The sequence below is a fragment of the Pelodiscus sinensis genome, chromosome 13 (genome assembly GCF_049634645.1).
Source record: "Pelodiscus sinensis isolate JC-2024 chromosome 13, ASM4963464v1, whole genome shotgun sequence".
NCBI lineage: Eukaryota > Metazoa > Chordata > Testudines > Trionychidae > Pelodiscus > Pelodiscus sinensis.
In genome coordinates this window covers 29,882,663-29,906,154 of record NC_134723.1, presented here as the reverse complement: position 1 = coordinate 29,906,154, position 23,492 = coordinate 29,882,663, and the positions used below count along the sequence as shown (strand labels likewise).

Genomic DNA, 23,492 nt, shown 5'->3' with positions numbered 1-23,492 from the left:
AATTGAACAAAAACTAGGGCTGCTTTTACTGATTCTGATATTGGATTCTTTCTTCTCTCTCCCTCTCCCCTCCATGAATACACAGTGAGTCAATCTCGTATATCTTGATGGTTGAATAAGCTCTTTGATTTTTGAATTATTTTGAGATTAACTGAATTTGAAATGTGTGCTGCATGCAGTGTCTTGCTGGCACAAAGAGATGAGCTTTCTTATTGGCAGAAAAGTTGCAGAACTACATTTTTCATTATTACTCTGTATTGCTGAACGTGTGTTCCTGTCAGGCTGCTGGCTGCCATTATCATGAGGGAACACCAGGTTGAAAAGTTCAATTTACAATATTCTCTCCTGACCTGCTTGAACTCCAAGGAGAGTAGCAGAGTGCTTCCTTCCAGCACGAATAAAAGCACATCATTTTTATATACAGGTAAATAAAAAATGCACATTATTTTAGTTTGTTTGAGCTGCGTAATGCCAGGAATGCATAAAACTTGCCAGCAATCAATGACATTATCAGTGTATCTGATGACAATTTTACAGAGACCATTGCTAGAGTTGACTGCAGGGCAGAGGGTCTCAAAACTGTACTCCACTGGTTGTCTGAGGACCAGCAACTTGTGGTCTTTGAAGAGCAGCTCCTCCTATCATTGCTCACTATTGCATTATAACATAGAAGGAAATATATTATCTTCTTAATGTTATTTTTCCATAAAACATCCGCTGTCATTGCCATTGGGGTGTTGTGTGATTGCACTAATTTGTTGTGTGGATTCTGCTAGCTGGAGCTAAAAGTTCTGCAGTGCCCTTTGACAAAACAGTACTCTCTCACAGCGCACTACAGAATGTTTAGAGTGCAGCTTGAGGGTCCATACAGACCTTAGAGCATTGTGGATTTATACTCTAGTTAGCCACATACTGACTCATAGACAAAAGTTTATGAACACAGAAGAGAGAGGAGAGGTGAGTGTGACTATTGGTTTTGGGTAGCAGTTTTCGATCCATTTATTACATGTAACATTACAAACATTGATCCCCTTTTTTCCCATGAAATACTCTGTTTCTCTTGCTATGTACTTTGTTCATAAGTATATACCAAAGAGTTTGGATGAATCATTTGCAAACTATGGCTTCTTCCCAATTAATCCTCTACTCGCTTTTGGTTATTTATTATTCATGGTTGGTAGCTGGTCACTTACGTCAAACGGTGCAAACCCAGAAGAAAGGAAATAGTTGAATGTTGTATCATGGCCGAAGAAGTTCTAGAAGAGAAACAGGAAGACCATAAAATAGGTCTAGGAGATACCAGCAATTATATTAGTATTCATGTCATGCTTCAAAAAATCCTGAAGCCTTGGGTGAGGGGGAAATAAAGGCTGGCTACTAACAGTCAGTGAAACCGATGCCAAATTCAGAGAGTGAAACTCACAGAAAAGTTTGGGTTATGGCAGTTCATGTTCAAGTTAAGGTAAATTCGCAATGACATTTTCATTGAATACATTAATATACTTTTCATTTCTCCCTTTAATCCCTTTCAGCATTGTCTGTCTCTCCTTGCGTCCCCATACACTTTATTCTGTTCTCTTGAATGATTAACCTACTCCACCTATACATCCCTTGCTGTCCCTGATCCCTTCCTCTTGGTGTATTCCTCTCCCCCTCCCCCCCATCACCACCACCACCACCACGCTACCCCTATCCCCAATTTCTTTCTTCCCATTTTGTTCCTTTTCTCCCTCTGTTCTTCTCTTCCCTGTTTCCGCCTGCCTCCTTCTGGCTCAGACTCCTAGTGCATCCTAAGCCAACTCAGCTGTCATTTATTATTTAGATTGCAGTATGACTGGTGCTTTTGAAAGAAGGAGAAAGGCGAAGGTGTTGCCCCCAAAATTGCTGGACTATGTAATTCCCAGAAAATCTAGAGCAGCAGAGTGAAGGCAGCATTGTTAGCATCACATTTCAGCAGTATCTGCCATGGCTGATATAATTGAAATAAATTATGAATCCCACATTGCCACACTAACAAAAAGTAATAAAGCACAATATTTATGAAGAAACATCTTATAACATCAGACAGTTATATTATTCTAGTGCAGGCCTCTTCATCTCATATTATATTCAACACTGATTGTGAAAATAAAGCAAAGATTTGCACTGTTATCATGCCAAAGTAGGTCCCATGTGTAGCCTTTAAAAGGTAATTCAAGATTCACTCTGGAAGGCAGCATGGAGCAACATTCCTATTCAGATCTTGAATCAACTCTGGCATTCACTGAAAAAAAAAAAAAAAGACTACAATAATGAGCCATATTTTGCAATCATTATTCCACAAGTTAAATTATAATACAGGTTGGACCTCCCTGGTTTGGCACCCTCAGGACCTCACTGGGCCAGGACACGGGAGTTTGCTGGATGGAGGTAGGGAGCAGCCTCTCCTAGGGCTCCTCTCCCCAGCCTTGTAGGTTCTGGCAGCCCCATCAGCCCTACTGACTCTGCAGCCCAGCGAGCTACAGCAGCCCTGCTGGCTCCACAGTCCCACTGGCTTCATTGCACCACCAGCTGCAGGCTCTACTGTCCCGCAAGCTCCAGCAGCCATGCTGGCTTTGCTGCACTGCAGGCTCCAGAGCCCCACGGGCTCTGATACCAGCTTTACTGCCCCACAGATTCTGCTACCCCACCAGCAGCTGAGCTCCGTTGCCCCGCTGGCTGGCCATCTCTGCTCCAAGCCACCAGCATCTGTGGTCCTACCAGACCAGAGAGTCCCAGACCACAGAGGTTCAACCTGTAATTCCATTTATCTCCGTGGTTTTATTTTGGATTGAGATCAGCATGACTGAGATAAAAATCCAACCAACTGGTTTTAAAAAGAGATATAAACGCTAGAAGAAATTAACAAAATCCAGGAACAATATTTCTGTCCCTCCATTGTGTAAGAAATTGTTTTCTGGAGGTGAAACATGCCAGATACAAACAAATGTCAAACTTCAATGCTTGATTAAAAGATAATGATCTAAAATGTATGGCTATCTATTTTAGACCATAAGGATAAAAAAAAAAGCCCTTGCAAGCACACATGCAACTGTCATGACTTCACCGGTTGGAGCAGGCACATAGATGTGTATTTGAGGGCTGAATTAGACAATATCCCAAATTTTGGGTGCCTTGCATTTTTATCTGTCTTCTGAACGTGTCTGGCTGGCACTTCAAGGTTTCTCATACTAGACATCTAGAACAACCGTGTTATCATTAAGAGACTAAATATATTTGCTATATCAGATTCAGACTATGTCTACACTATAGCCACTTGTGCAAAAAATATGCAAATGAGGCAAAGCATGGAATATTGCTGTGCCTCATTTGCATAATGAATGAGTCTCTGTGTTTATGCAAGAGGCTTTTATGCAAAAAGGAGCCTGTAGACCACAAAATCACCCTCTTGTGCAAGAGCCGTTCTTCCTAAAAAAGTGGACCAATGGCTCTTGCGCAAACATGGAGCCTCATTAATTATGCAAATGAGATGCAGCAATATTCCATGCTTTGCCTCATTTGCATATTTTTAATGCAAAATGGAAGCAGTGTAGACGTAGCTTCAGGGATTCAGTGTATAAATGTATACAATAGACTGAGATGGTATATACAGCCTGTGTTTAGAATTTTACTTTTATTTTGTTCTAAGTTCAAAAAGAATATTTTTCAAACATTTCTTTTCTCTATGTTTTTGCTTTCAATGCAGACAGTAATTTAATATAGATGCGGTGGCAGATGAGGCTGCTGCTTCAGGGCCCTAGGCTGAGGTGCAGAGGAGTGGGTGGGCTTGTACCTCCCCTCCCGCCATCCAGCCTTCATGGGTGGCAGCTTCCCCTCTACCTAGCAAGAGCTGGGCTCTTCACTAGCTCTTTGCTGCTCTTCCTCCAGCCAAGCTCAGTGACTTTGTGCTCACCCCACCCTGAACCAGGGCCTGAACTGAACTGTTCCCTGCTCTGACTACAACCAGGCTGAGCCCAGTGACTCTGAAGTTGACCCACTGCACACCAGAGCATGGGATAGTGACTGCTAGCAGTGGGACAGGTTGGCACCCTCTGACCCAGAGCAGAATTGAGACCCTGCTCCAATCAACAATGGGGAAAATGGCTAGTTTTGTAACGCCCCAACAAAAAACCATATATTATGCAGGTCACTTTCCAGTGTCTGTTGCATGCAATCATGCGGTAATGCTGCCAGCATCTGTTATACAGATAAAGAGGAGATGCTACCTACACTCCTTACGGAGAGGGAAGATGAATGTAGTACAGCCCTTGTCCACAGGGCTATACTGGCCTTTTCCCAAACTCCAGAGTGCTGGTTTGTTAGTTCTGAAAACCCCAGGGAACATAAGCAGAGTCAGTTAAATAGAACTGGATTAAACATGGATTGGGTTATAACTGGGTTCAGTGGCTTAATCACCTGTGTTTTTATTAAAGGAAAGCTGCAAGCTATTTTTATTGCTGCCTTAGAGGCCTAGAAAAAGTTTCAGTTTACCAGAACCAGAAGCCTATTACAAAGTACCATTTTCACATCCCTAGAAATGTTCCAAAGTCTCCATTGACATAGTGGGGGCCACCTCCACCGAAAATGCTAAAAGGAAAAACAGCTTGATGAGCTTTACCAAGATGGAAACATCACAGCCTCAAATAGACACACAAGGAACAGTTGGGAATCTCCACTGGATGTTTTTGGTAAGTTTTTGCCAGTGTTTGTTTAGTGTAAAAAAAATACCCATAACAAAATGCAGAACTTGCTTTAAAAGGGGTATTTTTGGCCCACCTCTCATTTTGCTGTCTTGAACATCTCATCAGTGGGCACTGTGACTGCTCCTGGCATATTTAAATGGTACATAATGAGGGCATTTTAAAGAAATAAATTAGTGTTATATCATCCTATTTTGCATTGAACAAAGTAGGGCAAAACCAGTTCTAACTCAGGCTGGCCTCTTCCAGTTTATAGTCCTGTCCTCTATTTCTTTTGCCCTGAACAAGTCTTTAAAAACCCAAGCAGGTTGTTGAATACACTTTCCAGCACTCTGCCTTTAATAGATTGCATCAGTTATTATCCTTGCCTTCCTCTGAGAATGGGAACATCGTGTGTGCCATTTCACACTCCACTGACAGCCACCATTATGAGAATACTTCCTCGCTTTATTTATTTATTTTTTTTTGGCTTTGTTTTTGTTCTTCTTTCTGAAGCCAGAGACATTGTCAAAGAATGATATTTGTGAAACTCTGGCCTCACACACTGTGAAAATATTTTGACCCATGAAATGCCCTGTGATGTGACAGGCTTGTTAGTGGCCCTGAGTGTTAATAGAACTAGAAAAATGTAAGAATTTTCATTAAAAATTTTAAAATCCTAAAATACTCAGCTGGGCTCGTGGCTTGTAACTTGCTAGGAACAAACTCAGCCCAGGGTCAGTGATGTTTTCTAGCACTTGCAAACTTTTCAAAAAGCCCTGAACAAGATTCTGAGTGAACCTGAGCAGATTTATGAAGCCATTTAAACCTCATGGGTTTCTGTGCAAAATCAGGTGAAACTCAATGGTTTTCTTGGAGCTTCACTCACAGTTTTGGGATTGTTTTGAACATAAAACACAAACCAAAACACCCTTAAGCCCAAGCAAGCAGTCACTTGAAGTCCCACTTTTGGGGGATGGGAGGATCAGATAATAGACAGCACCATGTACTGGCATCCCTCTTGCTTTCTTGAGCAGCAGATCAAGTAAGGGAGAGAAATAATTCATTTCCCTCCTACTAACTACTCTTAGGACCACTTTTTAAAGTATACTCTTCAAAGTAACACTGATTTCCTCCATTGTTGCAATCTGTCTTTTTCTTCTTTTCACTTGTCTATAATAGATCACATTGTATCTAAAGAACACACCAGACATTTCAGCTACTTCCCATATGTCTTGCTCCCAGCTGGCCAGCTCTTCTGTGTTATAATGGGCTCTTCTTCCCAACTGAAGTGACTTCAGATTAGGTTTCTCATTAAATGTCCCCAGTCTTCAAAAACTCCATCTGCCACTCAGCAGATGCCTATAACCAGAGATATTCTCCTGGTCCCATTACTTCTCTCTTTACACAGAATAAAACTAGAGCAGAAACATTCCTGATGGCCCTTTTCCCACTTCTGTCAAAGCTCTACATTTCGCATGTAATCAATCCACTTCTTCCAACCTGTTATCAGTGATTTATTGACTTTGTGTCTGTTCCTAATATCATGTCCTATTTCTAAGAAAGAAAAGGAACCTGATGAAATTAGGAAGTAAGCTGTAAACCTCTGTTACCTATATTACTGAATTAGCATATAACAGGCTCAGCTAGTCTTCTTTCATTAAAAAGCATCCTAAGGCAATGTCCATGACATTCAGTGACCAATTCAAAACAAAGCCAGGACAATCTACAATATTGAAAATACACATGGCTTGTAAATACAAATAACTATCTGCATGTGCCAATCAATCATTTAGTCATCCATAAGCTACTCTTTGTACACACAGTTGATATGTACTCACAAAATTACAAGTGTCAAATTCCACATATAATTGTAGAAGCCATTTTCAGGTCCACTAAAAAGTAGATCCTCAATATCTCATCCCAACATTGTATCAAGAGATTACATTCCCATACCAAATTTGGGTTTTCCTCCTAATTAACATGCCATCCAGTCCTTAAAACCTGGTCCGTGTCATCAGCTGTTAATTGAAAACCTCCATCTGTGACTGTTCCATAGTGATTGAGTTTAGATTGCTCATCAAAACCTGGGAGGGGGATATTTTAACTGACAGAACTGCAAATGCAACCTATAATCTGAAAATTAAATCGTTCTATCATTTAGAGTAAACTCTAGCAATGAAGTTATGACCGGTAATAAAGAATCAGTACTTACTTAACTAGCATTTTCTATTGTGCATGAAGCAGAACAGAATCAACCTCACGCCCTGGTAGCTGTGGTATTTGCCAGACTCAGATAATGCTCATGAAAAATTGTTTGTCGGCAAAGTTTAAAGATACTTCTTGATGAGAAACACAAAGCCTGATCCAAAATCCATTTAAATCAGTGAAAAGACAATGATATTTGGAATAGCTGCAAAACATAGTTGAATAAAAAGGTGACATTCTACATCTGAATGGCCACACGAGTCAATATCAGATTCTGTATAAAATTAAACTCCAACCATCTACTTCTTACAAATATTTTAAAGGAAATTAACAAAATGGTTTAAATAATTCAGCATCACTTTAGGCCAATGTCAAGATTCTTTATTTGTTTATAAATAGAAACATGCAGTATATGCTCATGTGTCTGCCAAGAAAGAATATTATCTTGTTCCAAGACAGTTCTGCTTTCTCTAGATAGTGTAATTATTTCATCCTTGCAAAGATAAGTTTTCCAAATTAACTTTTACTGAGTCTCACTTTTTTCCTTCCTTTTTAAGTCTTATCACCTTTTGAATTACTAAGTTTGTTTATAACAGCTTCTCTGCAGTGAATGTTTACCATCAAACATCTGTTATAAGATCTATGCAAGCTTGAGGGCATGAGCTATGTGATTACACCATTCTTGATTCCTCACTTCCAGTCCTTTCAGCAGTGAAACAGTCTTTCAGCCAAGTATATTGTAATCTCTGGGCATTTTTTGCAAATATAATTGCTATTTCCTAAGCCTGACCTGCAATTCAGGATACAAATTGCCATCCTTCCATTTTCATCAGATCAGCAGTAAGCACTGGCAAACTGCAGCTGTGTAGTCAGCAATTTGAAGTTTGTTCACCTATACATGTTTCCCACCCACAGAACCACCATTATTCCCTGGAGCAGATATGCTAATACAGACAAACTCGATCACTAACATTTAGGATGCAATGAGGTGTAGAGAGAAAGTAGTATGATAATAAAAAGCCAAAGAATCAAGACCGTTAAAAATCTGTAGTTGCTATGAAATATTAGAAGTTGTGTAATACTAAACCCATAGTCTCCATGCAATCTTCTCTTGCCATTTTTCATTTCCTTTCCCACTTGTCTTCTCCCCAAGAGCTCATCCTTCCAAACCAGAATTGGCCTGAGCAACCATGTCAAATGGTCTGCACCGTAAATTCCCTTTACATTTCACCTGCAGATAAGCCCAAGCTGTAAGGTTTGGGCCCATATCCTAACTACCTTCCATCTTGCATTTACATTTCTGTTATGCAGAGGCATTTTGATCAAGGCAGCCAAAAAAAAACCCATGACTTATCTGTCTTCCTGGGTCTACTGTCATGGATGAGCCAAAAAGGCTCTGCTCAGAGATCTGCCCTTTTCTACTACAGGTTGAACCTCTGTAGTCTGGCACTCTCTGATCCAGCAAAATCCATGATCTAGCATGGGTTTTAGTTGGCTGGATGTCCACTTACCACAAGTGTGGCCAAGTTTCGAGGTCCCATAAAGTTTGTTTACAGTCACCAGTCCTGGCTCTCAGTGTTCTGCGCTGTTGTTTAGCTCTAATTTACCCCTAAATATCATCTATGAACCCAGTAAGCAGTGGAAGTGTTAGTAATGCTGCTAGACAATATTGACCTCCTGTGGTTCAGCAAATTCTCTGGTTCAGCTAAATAGTGCCCCACTCTGAGCTGTCCTTGGTTCTACCAACCAGCCACTCCTGACCTTCTCCCTTCCAAGTCTAGGCTACAACTGAGATTCCTCTAGTCCTTCAGCTTCTTATATAGTCCTTCCTGGCTCCTGATTGGCTGTCTTCCTCCTAACCACTCTAGCCACCCAGAGGACTTCTCCGTGGCCCTTTTGGCCTTAGGGCCTAGCCCTGTTACACTCATGCTTCCCTACAAAATTTAACTTGAGCTGCTATCATGAGTTGTCCATGTCTTTACTCTTGCTTAAACTCCAGTTAGCTAAAATATCTTTCTTTGCAGTACAGACATAGCTTTCAACAATATGTTACGCTCCAGGCCTATAAATGACAATGTGTGCATGGACCCCAAACCTGTACAGACCACTACTGAAGTCAATGAGGTTCCCCCAAATGAGTTGCTTTGTAGGATGAGGGTGTTAGTGAAAAAAAGGAAACCTGGGATGAAGTAGGGGGTGAGAAGAGCTGAGGGAGGAGAGAATGAAATGAACAGGAAACACCAAGTTCTGGTAAATAGTGATACAAAAGTGCCACCTATATTCACAGTGGAGGACAGCACTTAATGGTAATGGATGCTTTAACACTCCTGTGTGATCAGTCCATGCTTTAGAGCATTATGATGGTTGAACATGCCTTGAATACTCTGCTAAGGGAGGAGAATCAGGAGTGTTTCATAAATTAAATCAAATGCATTATGTGATCACATTTATTTTTATCTGTGTCTACAGCACTTGGATTTTCTTTATCACTTTAAAGAGAGAGAATACAGCTATGCCCTGCCAGCTCATCAATTTGTCAAGTTTAGATTTTGAAATCTGTATATAGCCATATAAAATTTACACCCACTGAGCATATTTTTATACCCACATAAAAATTTATTTCAGCAGTGTTTTGCCAATATGTCATCTGTAAAAGTTTTGTTTAGACATTTATATATATTAGATGTAGTGGGCTAAGGGCTTTTGTACTGAGAAGCTGCTCATCTCAGTTATAGCAGGCAGTCGCTCTGCATCACTTGTGCACATGTTGGAAAGATGGGCATATCTTCAGGTCAGAGGCTCAACAGAACTATTTAATGTGGGCTAGATTTTGATTCTGACTACACACCCACACAAAAGAATGGGAGTGGAGTAGCTGCCTAGGCCTAGAATAGCCCAACTAGAGTCATATGGAGAGAAACTCACTTGTTTGCTTACTTCAGCCCTGGAGCAGATGGGCTAGAGATAGGGAATTCCTCCCCTATTCACTGTCCAGAATAGCAAGTGGGAAGAAGTTGAGTCACATTGTCTACCAGGACTATACTGAGGTTGCTGTCACTTGTGCACTTGCTCAGGACTATGCTTGAGGTCAGATGAAGGAAGGCTCTCCACTAAGGCCTGCGAGGAGGCAGAATGGGGCTGGGAAATTAGCTCCATGCTGCGCTTATGCCAAGGTGAAATTCCACACAATCTGTCACAGCCCCTTTGTGGTCCCTATATATCACTTATCCAGGACCAGAATCTAGCTCTGTTCCTCTCACACAGGCATCACTTGGCAGCAAAGTAAAAACATCTCACAAGCAAATACAATAAAATTCAACAGTCAATAGATGACAGAGGAGAGGTGGTTGGTTTGGGGCTGGTTTCTGGAGGCGTGGAAGTGTCTAGAAATGGTAGCTATTGATTTCTCACTTGCAGGCAGAACAGAGAAGATCACTTCCTGGGGGGTTTTATTATTACTTTGCTAGAAAATAATAACACAGAAGAGCCTATTTTCTTCTTAAGCTAAGTACCTGTCACATCCTACTTGGCTCTTCTCATTCCCCTCTAGTTTGGATTTGATTATTAGGAGATAACTTATGAAAAGCAATTTTAAAGGCTGTATGTTCATTTTTCCAAATGTTTCTTTTAATGGGGTCTGCACATTCTACGGTGGCCTGGCTTTGTATTAAATAAATATAAATAGGCTGTCTGTGATACATCTTCAGTGATCAGCTGACACCAATCTGATTACATGATCCATAAAAAAAGCTTTTATGCTTCCTGCAAACCAAGTCTTTCCTTTCCATTGCTATTGTGGAACTTTATATGGCTTGTGCCTGCTTGCTATTGTCAAGGCTGTAATTTCAGTAGGTAAGTCAGCAACACTGCAAGTCAGTGAAAATGGCATTCATATTAGATTGTCTTAATCTCCATATATGCACACATATACGCACAAGTGAATTTAGGGCCAGATTTAGACAGGTACTTCAGCACCTAAAGATGTGGATAGGTGCCTAATGGGATTTCCAGAAGCGCCAAAGCAGCATAGGTGCTGAACTCCCATAGAAACTTAGACATCTATCAGCATCTTTTGGCATCTAAATCTCTCTAAATCTGTCCGCACCACACACCCCAGTGCTTTTGAAAGGTACTAGCCTGACACACTTGGAGAACAAAACCCTCTCTTGATGCCCAGAATATGAACACCGCCTGCTCTATTACGGCAGAGCTGTAGAGAATTTAATAGAGAATGAGGATGATAGTAAATTCTCATCTTCGTTTCACAGCTAAGAGTCACCTTCTCATACGTGCCTTTTAAGAGGGCACTGGCAGGGCTACAATTAGAGCTGTCCATTTTTTCTCTTTCCTGTTAGTGGGGAGCACACTGGCAGGTCAAGCTGTCACTGTCTTTCAGTGTGAGAGGATAAGCTTTGGAAATACACAAGAATTCCGCTCTTCTGACATTACCGATAGAATTCTTGTATAACTCAATCCCATGTGAACAGACTGCTGTGCAGACAGACCCAGGGGAGAGAGGCAACAGCATGTATGTTTGCACCTGCCAACCAAAGAAACCACAACCCTGGACATGGGTCACATAGGACAGGGCATTACACTGCTATACACAAATGGGAGGATAGGGCATTACACTGTGTTCATGGTATGCTAGGCTGTACACAAATGAGAGGGTAAAACTAGCCTCCCCCTGCAGGTATTAAGTTTTTTCTGTAGCCTAAGGCCAGGGCAGGAGGGTCAGGAGGGGGGGTAGAGGGAAGGTGGAACCATGGCCTGCCCTATCCACCAGCTAGCAGAGCTAGTATAGGAAGAAAAGTCCATGTGGTGTATGCTCTGAGTGAGAGGGAATTCTGGGAGGCACTAGTGGGGCAGTGCCTCTAAGGAACAATCCAGAGCCTCAACTGAGGGGAAAAGTTCTGTGGAACTAGGGAGGAAACCCCAAAGCTTAAGTACTTATCTGTCCTCCAGCATCAAAGCAACTCAACTCATAATTATCAGAAGATTTATCCACAACTTCCCAGCAAGGAAGGACAGGGCTATTATCCCCATTTTACACTTACAGAACATACAGAGAAACTGAGTGATTTACCCAAAGTCACAAAGGATACCCGTGGCAGAGAATTATTTGAACTCCAGTCTCCAGATTCCTTGGCCACCCACAAAGACACCAGATCAACCTTCTACATTTTCCACTATACTAAAAGAGAAAGGGTATATCTACACTGCTACCCTACTTCGAACTAGGGTGGCTAATGTAGGCATTCGAAGTTGCAAATGAAGCCCGGGATTTAAATATCCCAGGCTTCATTTGCATCTTGCCGGGCGCTGTCATTTTTAAATCCCTGTTAGTACGGGCTCCGTGCCCGTGGCTACACGCGGCACAGAGTAGGTAGTTAGAATTAGGCTCTCTAATTTGAACTACCGGTACACCTCGTTCCGGGCACCTCGTTCCGGGCCCACCCTGCTCCACTGGGTCCCAACCCAGGGCTGTGTGAGCAGCAGAGTGGACTACCACTCTCTCAGCAGGGAATCAAGCTGAAACACAATGAAAGTACCTGGGTGGGAGAGGGTCACTTCCTACTAGTTCTGGTGGGGTGTCATCCCAAGTAGCTGCTAGGTCTCCTGGCTCTCCCTGGAACTCCACTGGGGCTGAGTAGCAGCGCCTCCTGGCATCTCCATTCCCTCCATCTGGAACACAGGCTGTTGCAGCTCTGGAGCTCTCTCTGGAGGTCTTTCCCCTTCGCTGGCCAGCCCAGACTGAGATGTTCTCTGGCCTTTTATACTCTTCCAGCAATTGGAGAATGCCCAGTCTGGTTGAAGGGGTGGGACTTCCTCTTCCCACAGGGTTTTTAACCCTCCTTTTCTAGTGCGGGGTATGCACACCTGTCATAAAAGGGCCTGCATCCTATCTATGCCAAACCAGTCCCAGCCCTAGACATAGCTCCCCTTAACCAAATCCAAACTCTCTCCTTCCACTTTGCAGATACTAGAAAGGATTGTGTGTCTACCCTCCCCTTCTCTTGCACATCCACACAGGAGGCAAGTATAATATTTCCTGGAATGATTAGCTGAACAGATGCTGTGACAGGATACAAATATAGTCAAATGGAAACACAAGAAGAAATTCATGATCAAAATTCAATTCTGTTCTCCATGAATTTATCTTGCAGGTGTGGGTAGCAGAATTCCTTCCCCACCGCTGGCCTAGAATGTCCGTGTTCTTTGGCAATCTATACACAGACTACACTGAGGCAGGGGCGGCCAATGGGGGGATGCCAATTGCACCGTCCACCTGGGGCGCCAGCTGCCGCAGCCAGCCTCAGACCACTCCTGCACAGAGGAGAGAGTTGGCGGACTACTTACTGCTTATGGCTCCAGGACCACATGTCTGGGATACAAGTAGAAGGGGGATGGATATGTGTTTCATTAATTTATCAAAATGTGGGCTAAGACTGGGGCCCAAAAGCAAACTTTAATGCCCACATCAGTGGACATTATTCATTAAAGGATTTTCAAATTCCAGAGTCTAAGGATCAAGTGCAAAACTTTGGATATGCACATGTAGAATAGCTAAATAGGTATCTGTCTGTTGTTAGAGTTGTGCACATCAATGGATATTCCATGTGCAAAATTACAGGAGCTTTGTAGGTGACAAAGTTGAAGCCCTATTAATTGGGCTCTAACGTGATACTGTAGGTCCCAATTCTGATCTCATCTACAGTGATGTAAGTCAAGAGTAACTCCAGTAAAATTAACTGAATTACACTACATTTAAACCATTGTAAGGGAGAACTGAATCAGGCCTGATATTTTCAATTGGTCTGTTCAATGTACTGGAATTATCTACTTAAAACACTGAGAAATTTTCAGCTTATTTCCATCAGATGCCACAGCACAGTACTGTTCTGACTGTACATTTCTGTGAGCTTTTACCAGTATGAAATTCACGTCTTTTCTTTGTAATAAGTTTTCACAGCCTGCAACGCAGCCTTCACTATACAAATAATAATTGACTTCTGAAAGAGGAGGTATAAACACTGCATTGTGTGATTTGCAAGGCACTTTGCTAAATTTTTCTTTTGTGTAGAAAATTCTTAAGGTGAGCACTGATGAAAAGGAAGCATAAGGGCTCTGTGTTATTAAGAATTAAGATTTAGGACACAGACTGCATGTGCAGGATGTCACAAGAATACAAAATTACACTTGAGTAAGAGTAAATATAGGTTTGATTCTGCTCTTGAATACAATGGGGCCAAGCTGGAGTTATCCCACTCATTTCAATAGAGTTACTTTGAATTTGCGCCTTTGTAGATGTGGATAGAATTTGCACAAATATATAAGAAGGTTTACATGCAATAACTTCACAGACTAGCACACTTTTCACATCCAATACATTTTCAATCTGCATTTCAGAAGGCTACATGCAACTCTGGATGTAGTTTATAAGATGTTTCCTAGACTAGAACAAATCAATACATTCGGAAGCTTCAGAATCCACAATAGGCAAAAGCTATGGACAAATAAACTTGCTGATTAACACTGAGATGCAGCGCAATGAACAATATTGTTCAAGACTACATGCCCAGATTTTGGCATATGTACTATGGGGTTGGGATTTAAAAGGAGCCTTCAGGAGCTCAGCATTGAAATCCCACTGTGAAAGTCTATGTGCATTAGCCTGTAATTCCCTTCGCCTCCTTTTAGAAATTCCAAACTTAGTGACTGACTTTTGGCACACAGTAAAACCTAGATGTAGGTGCACAAATTGGCTTTCCATTTATCACTGGCTTTTCACAATGATACTTTCCTACTCTCCCAACACACACAGAAAACTCAAAACAACTGCATAAAAAATTTATAACTAAAGAACTAACCCCGTCATTAATTGCAAATAACACCCTTCCCATTGCTGTCTCAGCAAGCTCAGGCCTGTATTTTGGCTTAATTTGTTGCTACTGTGGTCACACCAGTGATTAATCATTTTCAAATCCCAAAGAGCTGAAATTCTGTGTATTGTGAATATGATGAGTTCTCTGGGTCAGATTCATAGTTGGCATCGCTCCTTTGACTTTAATGTATCTGTATTGGTTTACACCATATATTGGTCTAGCTGAGAATCTGGCCCTTTTAGTTTGATTTGAATTTGTTCCTTCCAGTCAAGAAGGAAACACAGCCTGAGTTTATATTTATATTGCAGTATCTCTAACATCCAATGCAACAATCATAAATGGTTAAGGCAACTGATCACTAGACATTCTTGCTTCATAAAATAAAAACCCAAAGAGATTTAAATTCTAGTGAGACGACTGTTAAAGAAAGGAGTGCATTATGAATGCCATGGGTGTCTAGCTCTGGCTCCAATGTACACAGTTTCATTTGTTCCATTGCCATAGGAGTCTACTACAGGCCACCTAGCCAGGTGGAAGAGGTGGATGAGGCCTTTTTTAAACAATTAACAAAACTATCCAAAGCCCAAGATTTGGTGGTGATGGGGGACTTCAACTATCCAGACATATGTTGGGAAACTAACACAGCGGGGCACAGGCTATCCAATAAGTTTCTGGACTGCATTGGAGACAACTTTCTGTTTCAGAAGGTTGAAAAAGCTACCAGAGGAGAAGCTGTTCTGGATTTGGTTTTAACAAATAGGGAGGAACTAGTTGAGAACTTGAAAGTGGAAGACAGTATAGGGGACAGTGATCATGAAATAATAGAGTTCATGATCTTAAGGAAAGGTAGAAGGGAGACCAGCACAATTGAGGTAATGGATTTCAGGAAGGCAGATTTTGATACGCTCAGAGAACTTGTAGGTAAGGTCCCATGGGAAGCAAGACTGAAGGGAAAAACAACTGAGGAGAGTTGGAAATATTTCAAAGGGACGTTGTTAAGGGCCCAAAAGCAAACAATTCCGCTGTGTAGGAAAGATAGAAAATATGGCAAAAGACCAGCTTGGCTTAACAAGGAGATCTTGCATGATCTCAAAATAAAAAAGGAGTCATATAAAAAATGGAAACTAGGACAAATAACAAAGGATGAATATAGGCAAGCAACACGGGAATGCAGGCTCAAGATTAGAAAGGCAAAGGCGCAAAATGAGATCAAACTAGCTACAGGCATAAAGGGAAACAAGAAGACCTTTTATAAATACATTAAAAGCAAGAGGAAGACCAAGGACAGGGTAGGCCCACTGCTTAGTGAGGAGGGAGAAGCAGTAACAGGAAACTTGGAAATGGCAGAGATGCTCAATTACTTCTTTGTTTCAGTCTTCACCGAGAAGTCTGGAGGTGTGCCTAACGTAGTGAATACAAGCAGAGAGAGGGTAAGTTTAGAAGATAGGATACACAAAGAACAAGTTAAAAACCACTTAGGAAAGTTCGATGTCAGCAAGTCACCAGGTCCTGATGAAATGCATCCCAGGATACTCAAGGAGCTGATAGAGGAGGTATCTGAGCCTTTAGCTATGATTTTTGAAAAATCATGGCAGACAGGGGAGATTCCAGAAGACTGGAAAAGGGCAAATATTGTGCCCATCTATAAAAAGGGGAATAAGAACAACCCAGGAAACTACAGACCGGTCAGTTTAACGTCTGTCCCAGGGAAGATAATGGAGCAGGTAATTAAGGAAATCATATGCAAACACTTGGAAGGTAATAAAGTGATAGGGAATAGCCAGCATGGGTTTGTGAAGAACAAGTCATGCCAAACTAATCTGATAGCTTTCTTTGATAGGATAACGAGCCTTGTGGATAAGGGAGAAGCGGTGGATGTCATATACCTAGACTTTAGTAAGGCATTTGATACAGTCTCGCATGATATTCTTATTGATAAACTTGGCAAATATAACTTAGATAGGGCCACGATAAGGTGGGTGCATAATTGGCTGGATAACCGTAGTCAGAGAGTTGTTGTTAACGGTGCTAAATCCTGCTGGAAAGGGATAACAAGTGGAGTTCCGCAAGGGTCTGTTTTGGGACCCGTACTGTTCAATATCTTCATCAATGATGTAGATATTGGGATAGAGAGTATGCTTATTAAGTTTGCAGATGATACCAAACTGGGTGGGGTTGCAACTTCTTTGGAGGATAGGGACATAATTCAAAATGACCTTAGCAAGTTAGAGAAATGGTCAGAGGTAAACAGGATGAGGTTTAATAAAGAGAAATGCAAAGTGCTCCACTTAGGAAGGAACAATCAGTTCCATACATAAAAGATGGGAAGCGACTGTCTAGGAAGGAGCATGGCGGAAAGGGATCTAGGGGTCATAGTGGACCACAAGTTGAATATGAGTCAACAGTGTGATGCTGTTGCAAAAAAAACAAATATGATTCTAGGTTGTATCAACAGGTGTGTTGTAAGCAAAACTCGTGAAGTCATTCTGCCACTATACTCTGCACTAGTTAGGCCTCAGCTGGAGTACTGTGTCCAGTTCTGGGTGCCACATTTCAAGAAAGATGTGGAGAAATTGGAAAGGGTACAGAGAAGAGCGACAAGAATGATTAAAGGTTTAGAGAACATGACCTATGAAGCCAGGCTTCATGAACTGGGCTTGTTTAGTTTGGAAAAAAGAAGATTAAGGGGGGACATGATAGCAGTTTTCAAATATCTAAAAGGGTGTCACAAGGAGGAAGGAGAAAATTTGTTCCTCTTGGTTTCTGAGGACAGGACAAGGAGTAATGGGCTTAAAGTGCAGCAGGGGAGGTTTAGACTGGACATTAGGAAAAAATTCCTAACTGTCAGGGTGGTCAAATATTGGAATAAATTGCCAAGGGAGGTGGTGGAATCTCCCTCTCTGGAGATATTTAAGAACAGGTTAGATAGACATCTGTCAGGGATGGTGTAGACGGAGCTTGGTCCTGCCTTGAGGGCGGGGGGCTGGACTCGATGACCTCTTGAGGTCCCTTCCAGTCCTATTATTCTATGATTCTATAGCCCAAGAATGCCAGACAATGACAATTAAAATAATCTTAATACCAAGTAAAAATTTGTTGATGTTATTATCATGCAGCAACAAGGCTGTTCTCCATAAATGGGATGCCCTTGATACTGAGTTATAGTGCAAAAGGACAGATGTGATGGAATGTGTGCAGTGCCTTGGTTACAAGGGGACATATGTCCACTACCATTCCCTTTGCTGAACCTTCATTTCTGGAGATAAGCAAAAATGAGTGGAATAGCCTTTTTGTACAAATACCAATCTTGTACTAATAGCATTCTTATACAACAAGCTTGGGGAAATCTCATTCTACTGATATTGAGTTTGAGTTATTGTATGTTAAAGGAGAAATCATTTAAATATGTAACTTAATTGCAAAAAAAATATTTTTGCCAGGTGTATTTTAGCATGATGAGTAAAGATGCAATAGATATAACAAATATTCTAGTAGGAAAAATAGATCAATGTTTTGTTACCTTTCACATCTTGTCAAGCTGAAATTTGCTTTGTTAAATTCATTTCCTTTAACAAGAGCCAATTTTGGAGGACTTCACTGTGTATTTTCAGAATCTGATTTGCTGTGCAAAAACTACTCATTTAACAGAGCTATTCCTTTAACAGGAGTTCCCTTAGTTGACTCCATGAAATTATTATTTACACCACTGAGCAGCAGCAGAGGTTGGGGAAAGATGCATAAAGAGACAAGGTGAATATAAAAAAAGACACAATCAGCCAATTTTGCTGCATAAATATTTTTCAAAACTCAAATGTCTTTTTTTAATGTAAACTGTGCACAGAGGAAAGCATAAAACTTCAGTGATACAGGCCTTAAATGTTACTTCTACAGGGAGTTCCAGCAATTTTCTGGTAACAGACTGAGCAGTGGGGTTAATGTAAAATACAGAGCTCATGGCAACATTTTTGTAAGGGAAAATATAAGTGAACCAAATGTATGAGCCCAGTTGCTTTTTAAAGGTGAAATAAATGGTGCTTCATAACTGACATTACATTTCCCTTTCTAAGCTAATTGCTATTGTTGTCTATATCACCATCACCAAGCAGTTCCTTTTTCTGACAGCAATAAGCTCTAATATCAATGTCAGGTTGATATTACTTTTGATACCAGGTTTAGAAAATAAATGTGACTCATTCTTCAGCAAGGTCTAATCAATACCTTGGAAATTTGTATTCAACAAACATCCTCACTTTGCTTCTAAACAAATAATTTCATCATAAGCTGGTTCTCAGTAAAACTACAATAAGTTTTCACAATATATTACAGGAGCTATGGCTATTCAGTTCCAAATAATGGCTCCTTTGCTACACAAGTAAATTGAAATTGATTTGTTTCAGCCTTCTATGATAGAACATACAAAGACTGCTTACAACAAGCCTATTGACTTCTCCAAACAGTACTCAACTTTGCTTCCTCAAGGACTCATGGCAGAATTTTTTAAATCATCCCCCGCTACACTGTAACCTTTTGAGAGCCAAAACTCCATTTAAATGTCAGCTTCCAGAAATAATATCTATAAAAAAGAAATTAGAGACTAACTTCAAACTTTGCTTTATTTTGGAACAGAGTATCTAGTGTTTGATATAAGGAAAAATAAGAGAATTAAACACAAGACAGATAAATTAAATTGCTAAAGAAAAGATTTGTAGATCCAGATCCTCACAGATAGCTGGGTGTCTAAATACCTTGGAGACTCTGGGTCTTACTGAACACATTATAAAACAACAATTGACTCAAACTCCCAATTTTATACTAGAGAAATCTGGCATACTAGTTACAGAGTGGTACCCAGAGCATATTGTATCTCCATACAAAGCTGTTCTGGACAGAGTACAGGATTTTTCCATTGCAATGTATACCTCATAGTTTCTTTTTTCTACAAACAAGAATATTTTCAAACAAAAAGATTAGGGACATTATTAGCATAGTAGGAACATTAACACAAAGAGAGACAGACATTGTCCACTGTATTTGGACAACCTGGAAATAAAAATCAACCTTTAATCCCATCTTTTTTTACTCCTCCCTTCTCATTTAAGTCTAATTAGTTACTTTATCCTGTGCATACAATAATGCAACCAAATAAAATCACTTTTGTGCCTGACTTTGTCAGTCTCTTTTATATTTCAAGAATCCTTATAAAGAAAAATCTTACCGAATAGCTTATATCTGAATGCCCTCCAGACTGATGCCTGACCTTGCGTGTGTGGGTGTGGGTTGTTTTTGGTGTGTGTGGTTTTTTTTTTTCAAATAGCTTATGGGCACCAATTTGTTCCAGTCTTTTTGGATTTTTATATAACTTTAAATAGGTATATCTACATTGCAATTAAAACTCCACAACTGGCCCATGCCAGCTGAGTAGAACAAGCTAACACGCTGTTAGAGATAGCCCTCCAGGGAATCATCTGACCAGGAAAAGAATACTGCCTCATTAGCTGATGCACAGTGGTCTGTGCTCAGCCCTGTCCTAAGACTACCTGACTTATATACACATTCTGTCTCCCTCTTTCTAACACTTTGTACAGAAGAAGACGAAAACATTTAAAAAATGATGAGGGAAAGGCAGGAAAGAAAACAAATCACTGAAGAGGGAGGTAAAGGAAAGAGTTTGAGAATCTTGTCACTAGGTCATGAATGGGATGGGTGTAAAGGGATGCTGAGACTTTTGACTTCTTAAGCAGTATGGCCACTCTGCAAGCAGGATTTGGATCAGTGGTATTTGGACCTCTCTGCATTGTGCTCCATTAGCTGGCAATTAAGAGCAACATGCCACATAACGCTCTCTTTGGGTATGTCTAGACTGCAAGGCTATTTTGGGATACCAGAGGTATCCCAAAATGGCTACCCCACGTCCAAGGAATGCGTCCACTATTTCAAAATAATTTTTGAAATAACGGACATGCTATTTTGGCATCCCTGTAAATGTCGTTCCACAAGGAATAAGGGATGTCTCAAAATGGTGCTTTATTTCGAAATTTGGCACCATGTAGACATGCCAAATTTCGAAATAGCCCACCTTGAAATTAAATTGAAATAAGATGCGTGTCTTATTTCGATTTTAGAGTGAAGTCTAGACGTACCTTTCAGGACACCTTGGGCCTTTTGTTACCTTTGACAGAGTGACCTCCTTGTAATGAAGGATTTGGTCTCTGCCCTTTTGGCATCATACCCAGTTGGCACCGTAGTCTGTGTGGTAACTTTGTAATTAGGGTCCATGTGACAATTCAACTCAACACAGGGTTGTGAGCTCAAACCTGCAATGAAGTGAGTATTCTCAATCCCTATTAACAATTTAGTGGCCATTCGGGCCTGACAGAATCTACAGGATCAGATCCATTGACCACGACGTCTCTTACTATGCTGGATAGATGTTTTCAGCGATATGTCGTATAGATTGGTACTACTGTGCCAGAAACTGGCTCTGAAAGATTAACCAGTACTTTATGGGTAGGTGAAGATGCACCGAAGGCATCACAGGTCACTTTCATCTGTATCAAGCCTTCCCTCTCTCTGCTTTACTTAGGCATTTAAATCATAGTACTAGAACATCCCAGCTGGGGTTCAAACATAGTTGTTATGGTGTAAAGATGCTAGAATCAAGTGTTAGTATTTTAAGGTTACATTCAGGTTTTAATTCTTAGTGCCTCAAAACACTATGCATGGAAACTGCTTTGGAATATATATTTAAACATGAAGATGAACTTTTGGCTTCATTGAAATCAATGGCAAACTCCCATTTGCTGCAACTGATGTAGGATTTCACTTGTGTACATCATTTTAAAGTCAAATTATTTTTTAAATTGAATTTTGACATAATAAAATTTGAGGTTCCATTCCAATTAGTACTTTCTTTCATCCTAGAGCTATGCTGGGCCTTATCCTTTATGGTCATAATACTGACAGCAACTGTTGACCCAAGGTCAAATAACTATTGCATAGTTAAATGTTGTCTTCAGTTTTTGTGCTTTTCTGACTACTGATCCACTGGAGGTCATTCCAGGTATTTCACCCCTCACAAACACAGTTTTCCTGTCACCACTTCAGGTGAATTAAAGTTTTTTTCCCTTTTCATTCCAAATGCACCTCTCTGTTCTAATATTTCTCTCTTTCCTCAGGTTTCACAAAAATAAACAGTCATTTGCTTTGCAAAAATGAACTCTCAGATATTTAAAATTACTTCTTTTACACTAGAGCCTAACTTGGATTCTCTCTTTTCTCATTTATTTCTCAGCTGCTTCATGTAAAGAAGAAGTCTCCTTTATGACTGGAACCACTCTCGTACTTTTAAGAGAGAGGAATACATTTGATTAAAAACTGGTGGGGATGGTGCCATGCAGGTTTACTATTTTTTGTGTTGAATAAAACTGATGTGCAAAGATAGCAGCAGGCCTTTTGCAAAGACAAAAGAAGACACTTCATGGGCAGAAACAGACATCTTTTGCTTTTGAGAGTCAACATAATGTTTTGCTGATTGATCTGAGAGTGCCAATTCTCGTGCAAATACAAGGTCCTGGTCCTAGGCCTGAGTTTTCAAAAGTGACAGGGATGTTTACTTCCTTTTCTTAATAATTCTGAAAGGAGCTAGAAAGTGGGTGCCAATGTCTGAAAATCAGTCCACATTTAAAGTGTCTCATGTTAGATCCCCCAAATCACTAATCAGTCACTTTTGAAAATTTAAGGGTCACTCAGGGTTAAGGCCTGTATTTCTTTCATCCCAACTCTTCATTTACAAATCACTGTTCCACCTAGCCTCTTCAGGAATGATTCAGCTATTAATGTCTAGGGCAGCCTCCAATGAGAGCTGAAGCTTAAGGATTCCTGTGGAAAGACCTAAGAGAAAACATAAGGCTGAGCCCAATTTTTCATCAGAAAACTTCAAGACTTGCCTTTTTAGCAAAGGTTTCCAACAATAACCAAAGGATAAAAATGAAGGGCAAAAATCCTGATTCACTTGACGCCAGTCACAAAACTTCATTGACTTCAATAGGGGTGAGATTTCACCTAAGTAATCACAACAAGAGAGAAACAACGTAATAGTAAAATAAGAGGGAGGAGGACAATAAGCAAATCTACTGAATGTAGGAACCAAGTATACAACAGACATCTCTGGGCATCTTAATGACTGTATTTGCTAGTAAATTAGTACACTGACGGGTCCCTTAGGAACACCATAAAAAGATACATTTACTTCACATGATTTTTGTCTCTCTTGGTACATCAAGATGATAAATGAACCAAAACAGTGTGTCCAAACACTGAAAACCTTGGTTTTTTTCAGATCTGATACTGTAGTTTGAACTCACATCTAAACAGAAATATTGCAAACCTCAATACAAACCCCAATTTCAAGGACTATTCCAAGACTACTAACTTCACAGAATTGTTTGTTTATTGCAGATCCTCTGATATTCTAAGAAGTATCAGCAGTATTATCAACTCATCTAATTTTATCAAGCAATTTGTAGTAGTTGATGTTTCTATCCCAGCAGGTAAAATCAAGGGATATCATGAAAAATCTCAGCTCTCATTAAAAAAGAAAGCTTCTAGCCCACATGTTGGCAAAGAAAATCCTGAACTCACGATTTTTGGTGTTGCTATGTCAAAGAAGAGACAACACACAAACACACATCACTATCAGAAA

General features: G+C 40.5%; 1 long non-coding RNA gene across 2 annotated transcripts; it reads left to right on the top strand.

Annotated features, from left to right (window-relative positions):
- The first annotated feature begins 289 nt into the window (after positions 1-289).
- LOC142831293 (uncharacterized) lies at positions 290-23,075 on the top strand. 2 transcript variants are annotated; one of them, XR_012907009.1, is made up of 3 exons: positions 290-424; positions 4,554-4,706; positions 22,083-23,075. It is a non-coding gene; the product is annotated as an uncharacterized LOC142831293 (long non-coding RNA). The 2 variants fall into 2 exon arrangements; XR_012907010.1 differs by lacking the exon at positions 22,083-23,075 and adding an exon at positions 18,457-18,544.
- The last annotated feature ends 417 nt before the right edge of the window (positions 23,076-23,492 follow it).